This window comes from Quercus lobata, chromosome 8 (assembly GCF_001633185.2).
Source record: "Quercus lobata isolate SW786 chromosome 8, ValleyOak3.0 Primary Assembly, whole genome shotgun sequence".
Taxonomy (NCBI): Eukaryota; Viridiplantae; Streptophyta; class Magnoliopsida; order Fagales; family Fagaceae; genus Quercus; species Quercus lobata.
Window position 1 is genome coordinate 33,089,825 of NC_044911.1, and position 8,101 is coordinate 33,097,925.

The following is an 8,101-nucleotide window of genomic DNA, read 5'->3' on the forward strand; positions in this document are numbered from 1 at the left end:
ATGACCCAAAAAATGCCCAGCACAAGCAAAATGGTGAGTTTTTGCCTCACCCAATTGAATAAACCAAAAATTACTATAGATTGAGGCTATTGACACTTTTTATATAGTTTTTTATTTATTTATTTAGGAAGTAGAAAAGTCAAACAATATTATTTATTTAGTCTTATCATGAGTTATCATATCAAAAACTTGAATAATAATTTGAACAATGCTATGTACACAATAATTTTCACATTTGAGAACTTGTGGACAGTAGGAAATTTATGCTCTAACCTTTCAAGGAACTATTCAACCATGGAAGCTGAGTACACCACCCTGACCCAACATTCAAGCAAAGAAGAGGATAAGTTATGTCGGCGTGTTAAGAAGTTCAAGGATAGTCATGGAACAAGAAGCTTCTCTCAGCCAAGGACCTCTGTCAGCTACAAAGACGCCCTCGTGGGTGACATCCCTGGAGCCTATAAACAGGCCTTCCAGGTAGACAAGATTTGGGAGGAGGATTATGAATCAAATTTTGACTTAGAACCATTGGTAGAAGGGATGGCGGAAGTCACACTCTCAAAGGAAACTAAGGCGCGTATTAGAGCACCAAGGTCAAAGGCTTTGATCGTGAAAGTATTTGGTAAGTCTATAGGTTTTAACTACCTCACTTTCAAAATCAATGCCTTATGGAAACCCATGGCCAGGATGGACTGTGTAAATCTAGGAAAAGATTACTTTCTAATCTGATTCAGTAATGATGAGGATTACGACAAGGTGTAGCGAGGAGGGCCTTGGTTTGTAGGAGGGCACTTCCTTGCAATCAAACCTTGGGAGCCTTATTTTAAAGCTTCTAAGGCCAGGCTTTCTTCAGTGGCAATGTGGGTGAGGTTTCTTGAGCTCCCAATTGAATTTCATGATACCACAGTCCTTAAAGAAATAGGTAGCGCTATTGGGCCGGCCTTACCTATTGGCTCCTATACTGCATCTGAGTCTAGAGGAAGTTATGCGAGGCTTTGCATCCAAGTTGACTAAGATGAGCCTCTCATTAAGTCCATCCGAATAGGCAGATTAGTGCAGCAAGTGTTGTATGAAGGGATATCCACTCTTTGCTTTTGCTGTGGAAGACTGGGACATAAGCAGGAGAACTGCTATTACTATATCGGGCCAGTGACCAAAGAGGTTGAGGCATCAACTTCTCCTAAGACTGTCAATTCTTCAGATAACGTTCAGTCCAAAATGAACTACAGGCCCTGGATGGTTGTGACTAGGAAAAGAAGTCCAGTTAAAAATGAATGAGGGCGTGGGCCCACCAAGGTAAACACTTCTCCAAGCTCCACTTCGAAGGGCATTGTGGACTTTCATGATGACACTTTTAGGGGCAAGGTTAGCATTCCCAAAACTAATTCCTATCATGGGGAAGGGGCAAGTAGTGACATCCCACTCTCCAAGATATCTGCTGATGCTGGCGTATTTGAGGCACGTGAAAAGCAAGTCCATATGACACAAGTGATGGACGTGTGCCATGATTCATTAAGCAGTGGGGAAAAACTTGTAGGAAAAGCCTTAGAGGGTTCTCAAAGCAAAATCTCTCAGAAAAACAAACAAAAAGGTGTTAAGGGGCTGAGGGTTAAAAGCGCAAAAAACCTCAAAGGAACCAGATTGCAAAAACACTCGTTCCGTGAGTCTGACGAGATTGAAAATTTTTCTCAACACCTTGAACTACCAGGTAACAGTGGGGTAATAGTAGGCATGGAAGGGATAATGCTCGGGATCTACCCAATTCCTCGTTCAGGCTGAGCCATGCGATACAGGAACAGGATTGTGATCATCCCCAACGAGGTTATTGCTCAAATAAGGACAGCTCCAACGAAAGTTCCAGGGTGGTTCGAAACAGAGCTGAGTCATGCTTGGAAGCATTTGCTCCTAATAACCCTAGAGAGTGTACGAATAGGGGATTTGCCTCTAAACCACCTAGTGTGGAACCTCACCCCCAATCAATGGTGGAAATTTCTCATGGGTCTCCTCGAAATCTCTTGGGAAAAGGCAGAGGCCATCAGTCGTGCCCCATTGGGATGAGTTATGGTGGCTTATTCAAGAAAGGAGGCGGGTGGACTTTAGGGGGATGGCCACGAATCACTTGGGGAATCATCCCACCTTGAAGTTAATCTAGTTAATGGCCCTAGTTCAAAGATGTGATGTGCTCATATGCTATAGAGAGGACACTCTGGGTATATTGAAGCATATGATGGTGTGGAAACCGGACTGGGTGGCTTCCAAGGACATATTGAGGATGTAAAGTTGTGATTTACAACTATGTGTTTTGTTGGCTTTAATTCTGTGCCAAATTTAATTGTAATTTTATTCAATCTTTTGTACCTTGTATTTATTGTGGGATTTGATTGTAAGGGTTGTGTGATAGAGAAAGAAAGAGTGTGAAGACTCAAGCTATTGAAGACTGAAGAGGTTTTTGCAGATAACTCGCGACTTAGCATCCCGCGAAGGAATACATGTGTCTTGCTCATGACTGGAATGCGAAGAGTCAGTACATATGGAGATAGCTGTGTCTCGCGAGTATATCGTGGTTAATGGCCTTCCCGCAAGACATTCTGTTTTGCTAGACTGTACTATCTGATACACACTTTCTGTACCCACACTATATATACTCACATTGCCCACAAATGTTAATGAGTGCTTCTGAGAGAAAACCCTAGCCTCAAACCTTGAGAGATAGAGATTATCATACCCATATATCTCTACACATATGCTTATGGATTTCCTCAACTCCTACCACTCAATTTCCATACCATTGAGAGGTTGATAGTTCAAATACTTACCACACCCTTTCAGAGTATCAAGTGATGATTTGGTGCTGCTGGGAAGCATTGGAAGAAGCCAAAGATGGCAGATGCAACATGGAGCTTGTTGCGGGATTCGGAGAGCTAGACAAGACACGGTTCCGAGAAGCCTTGTTGAAGTAAGAGCTTGGAGAGCTTAGGTACAGCGGGTAGATTAGGCTTCGAGGGTCTCTTGCTAACCCATGTATCCCAACTGATTGTCTAGTCGATTGATTATTGCTTGGAGGGCGGCGGAGAGGTTTTTTTCCAAGTTCTTCGATTTCCTCTTCAATAACACATTTTGGTTTACTCTTTTACATTTCAGTTTACTGCTGTGTTGACTTGATTATGGATTAGAGTAGCTTGTTTGTTTATCCGCTCGCATTTACACTATTCCGCACTTAGAATTAAGTTAGTGTAAAATCTATCGAGCTGTAACTTTAATTTGGGGGTCTAAAAAGCTCTTGTGTTTTTAACACATTTTCGAGCTTTCAAAGGAGGATAGGATGGAGTATGGTGGAGACAGCCATGATGAACTCTAACCCTTCGGAGATTGAGGTCTCACTTGCTCAATTTGTCAAAATGAACATCCTACTTTGGAATTGCAAAGGTGCTTTGAATGCAGACTTTAGGAGAAGAATTTTTGAAATGGCTATTAACCACCACCCCTCAATCATGGTGATCACAGAAACTAGAGTTAGGGGGGATAGGGCTGTTAGAATTATAGAAGATTTACCTTTTAATGGAAGCATAGTTACCGATACCATTGGCTATACAGGGGGATTATGGCTTCTGTGGAAAAAAGATGATGTTGATGTGGTGCTCCTATCCACAACAAAATAGGAGATACACGCAACTGTGAAGGTGCGTACCTCTAACCCTATCTGGCTTATTTCTACTATATATGCTAGACCTATGTTATCTAAGAGAAGAATTCTCTAGGATAACCTAAAAATTGTTACCCCGCTCCACAATTTGCCTTGGCTCATGCTTGGAGACTTCAATGAAGTATTGAGTGGTGAAGATAAATTTGGAGGGAATCGAGTGAACTTAAATAGGGCTCTCCAATTTAAAGAATGTTTGGATGATTGTAACATGGTGGACTTCGGGTTTACTGGGCCTAAGTATACAAGGACTAACCGTAGGCTCTGCCCTCATACTTGAGAGAATTGATAGGTGCTTTGCCAACCCTTCTTGAAGAGTTCTATTTCCTGAAGCAGCAGTGACCCATTTGCCAAGGACCTTCTCGGACCATTGTCCAGTTCTAATTGAATTGTTTAGGACGGACCCCCTACTCATAACAAACCTTTTCGTTTCCACACTATATGGCTCCTCTATCCAGGGTTCCCAAATATTGTCCAGGAGGCTTAGACTAAGGATAAAGATTTTCGAGGGGCTATTTTGGAGTTTGTTAGCAAGGCCAAGCATTGTAACTACAATGTCTTTGGGAATTTATTCGCTAGGAAGAAAAGAGTTTTGGCCATAATTAATGGTGCCCAAAAAGTGCTGGCCAACAGACCAACTGATTTTTTGTTGACCCTGGAGAAGCAACTCATCGAGGAATACTCCTTAATTTTGCTCCAGGAAGAGGAATACTGGGCTCTCAAGTCTAGGTTGAATGCAACCACATTTGGAGACCACAATACACCTTTCTTCCATGTCTCCACTTTGGTTAGGCATCATAGGAATAAAATCAGATGTATAAAGGATTTTGTGGGGAATTGAATCACTGATGAGAATGAGATTAAGAAACATATCAAAAGCGATTTTGAAAAGCTTTACATGATCGAGTTTTGTATGTCTCCCTTGTCTTCATTTGTCTCTACCTTTTTGTGCTGCTTCCTGTCTGCTGAGATTTGCTCTAGCATCGGTAGCGTGGTCACAGATAAAGAAGTCAAGGCTAACTTATGGACCTTAAAGCCATTTAAAGCCCCTGGGCCTGATAGTCTCCATGTGGGTTTTTTTCAGTATTTCTGGGTAGAAGTGGGTAGCTCTGTTTGCTCAGAGGTTAAGAGAGCCTTCAAGACAGGGATAGTTCCCAAGTATCTTAATGAGACGTTGATTACTCTTGTACCCAAATGCCAAAATCCAGAATTGTTAAGTAACTATAGGTTTATCAGCCTATGTAATTCGGTCTATAAGATTATTTCTAAAATTATTGTGAATCGCATTCGACCCTTCCTGAGCAATCTGATATCTCCTATTTAGACCGCATTTGTGCTTGGACGTAAAGGTTTGGATAGTGTTATCATAGCACAGGAGCTTGTTTACACCGTGGATAGGAAAAAAGGGGCAGTGGGTTATATGACAATCAAGCTAGACCTGGAGAAGGCTTACGACAGACTTGAGTGGAGTTTTATCCACAAGGTTTTACAAGCTTTTCACTTTCCCCCAAATCTGATCAAAGTAATCATGAGATGTGTGACTACTACAAGCATCTCGATGCTGGTAAATGGTGGAGCTTTGGAACCCTTCAACCCCTTGAGGGGTATTAGGCAGGGAGATCCCCTGTCTCCCTATTTATTCATATTGTGTATGGAGTATGTGAGTCACTTGATTAAGCATAAGTGTAGAGCTGGTTCTTGGACTCCATTTAAGGCTTCTCGAGGAAATGTGAGAGTCTCCCATCTATTATTTGCGGATGATATAATCCTATTTAGCAAAGTGGACTCCATGGCATGTAATGCAATTGCTAAATTTTTGGAGAAGTTTTGTGAAGAGTCTGGGCAGAAAATTAGTCAAGGAAAATCCCATGTATACTACTCTCCAAATGTTAGTGAGGATATGAAGGTGGAGGTATGGGAGAGACTAGGGATCAAGGAAACTCAGAATATAGGGAAATATCTTGGTTTCCCTATTCTACATAAAGGTGCCAATTGGAGGCAATACAGTGATATTGTTGAGAGAGTTATGAATAAATTAACAGGGTAGAAAGCGAAATTTTTATCCTTTGCAAGTCGGTTTGTTTTGATCAAGTATGTCATGTCAGCCATACCTAACCATATAATGCAAGGTGCTACCCTTCCAGTTCATATTTGTGACAAATTGGATAAGATTAATAGAGATTTTTTATGGGGCTCCACAAGTGATAGGAAAATGATGCACTTGGTGGGCTAGAACAAAATTGTTAAACCTAAAGAAGAAGGAGGGTTAGGGATTCAAGCAACCAGAGCAAAGAACATTGCTTTGCTTGAAAAATTAAATTGGAGGATGTACCATGAACAGGATGCAAATTGGGCCAGAATAATGCTTAAGAAATAATGTGCTGGTCCGCAAGCTAGGTCTAGCAATTCGGATAGTCTTCCATCATCTCCTAATTGGAGGGCCATTAAGGTGCGGTTTCCTGTGTTTCTGAAGGGTGTTTGTTGGGATATAGGAGATGGGTCAAGGATTAGAGTTTGGTTAGATAGCTGGATAAGGGGTGAGTCGTTGAAAGAGTTGATTGAGGGACCCCTTAATTAGGGTGACCTTGATCTTACTGTTGCTGATAGAAGGCATGAGGGAATATGGAATTGGGAAGCTATTTCTTTTTATGTTCCTGAAGCTATCAAAGATAAGATTATAGCTATCACAATCCGGAGTTGTGAAGTGAGAAGTGACTTCATCATGTGGAAGTTTTCAAAGGATGGGGAATTTTCTGCAAAATCAACCTACCAAGTGGCTTGGCAAGAGGAAACTCCTAGGAATTCCTTTCAAGCTTCCTGGATCTGGAAGCTAGACATTCTACCTAAGATCATCCACTTCCTATGGCTAGGCTTCCATGATAGCATTCCTGTGCATGGCGTATTGGCTTCATGAGGCATAAATTGTGATAAGCTCTGCCCTTTGTGTAAATGTAGTGAGGAATCTATCCCACATCTCCTACGTGATTGCATTTTATCCCATGACTTTTGAAGGAAGCTGGAACCTCCCCCTACCCTTCTTAGCACCTTCTCTGATAATTTTGAGGCCTAGTTAAAGGTCAATAGCACAAGCAGAGTTCTGCACAAAACCTCAGTCCAATGGGGCACACTATTCCTCTTCTCAATATGGTGCTTGTGGAAGAACAAAAACAGGGTTGTGTTTGAGAATTCTATACCTAACCCCAACCTTCACAAGGCTTGTATTTATCAGGCAAGGGAATTTTATTATTGTGTGAGCAAAAATATTCAGTCAACTAGGAAAGTTGCCATTCAGGTTCGATGGAATAAACTAGCTGATGGGTGGTTTAAACTTAAATCAGATGGGGCATCTTTTGGAAATCCTGGCAAGGCAGGGGGTGGAAGCATCATTAGGAATAGTCATGGTCATTGGGTTAAAGGGTATTCAAGATCAATAGGATACACCACTAGTATTAAACCTAAATGGTGGGCTTTAAGGGATGGTCTTACTCTAGCTATTCAATTAGGGTGTTAGTAATTGGACGTTGAGCTGGACGCCAAGGTGATTGTGGAGCTCTTGAAGTCTAACAGCATCTCTAATAGAGGTTACTCCCCTCTTTTGCATGATTGCAAGATGTTGCTAGGCCAACTGCAACAAGTCAGAGTGACGCACGTGTTTAGGGAGGCTAATAAATGTGCAGATTTTTTGGCTAAGAGGGGCTGCTGTATGCAAGCTGTTTTTGTCATTTTTGATCACCCCCCCTTCTACTGAATTTCTACCTTTACTATATTCGGATATGTATAGTGTGCCCTTTTGTAGGTTGGTAAGCCCATCTTTGGTGTTTGTAAACAGTTAGTCTATTTAATAATATTTCCCTTTTAACCAAAAAATAAAAAATAATAATAATAATTTTCACATTTTGTTTAGGATCCACTTATTTTACTGAAATTGAAAACTTTTTGCTGAAAGTATTGTAAATAAAGGTAAAAGTTAGCTGAAATAGTATAGTAGGACCCATGAATAGTATCAAAAAGTGCAGTGGGACCCATAAATAGTAGAAAAAAGAAGATGAATAGTAAAATAAGTTGGCAAAAATAATCTTTGTCAAACGTACACTTAAGGTCTGTTTGAGATCCGCTTATTTTGTTGAAATTGAAAACTTTTTGCCAAAAGTACTGTAGATAAAAATAAAAGTTAGCTGAAATAGTACAGTAAGACTCATGAATAGTACTAAAAAGTGTAGTGGGGCCCATGAATAGTAGAGAAAATAAACTGACTAGTAAAATAAGCTGGCAAAAAATAAGCTATCCAAACGAATACTTAATAAGTATTCATTTGAGATCCGCTTATTTTGCTAAAACTGAAAATTTTTGTTAAAGTACTATAGATAAAAGTAAAAGTTAGCTGAAATAGTACAATGAGAC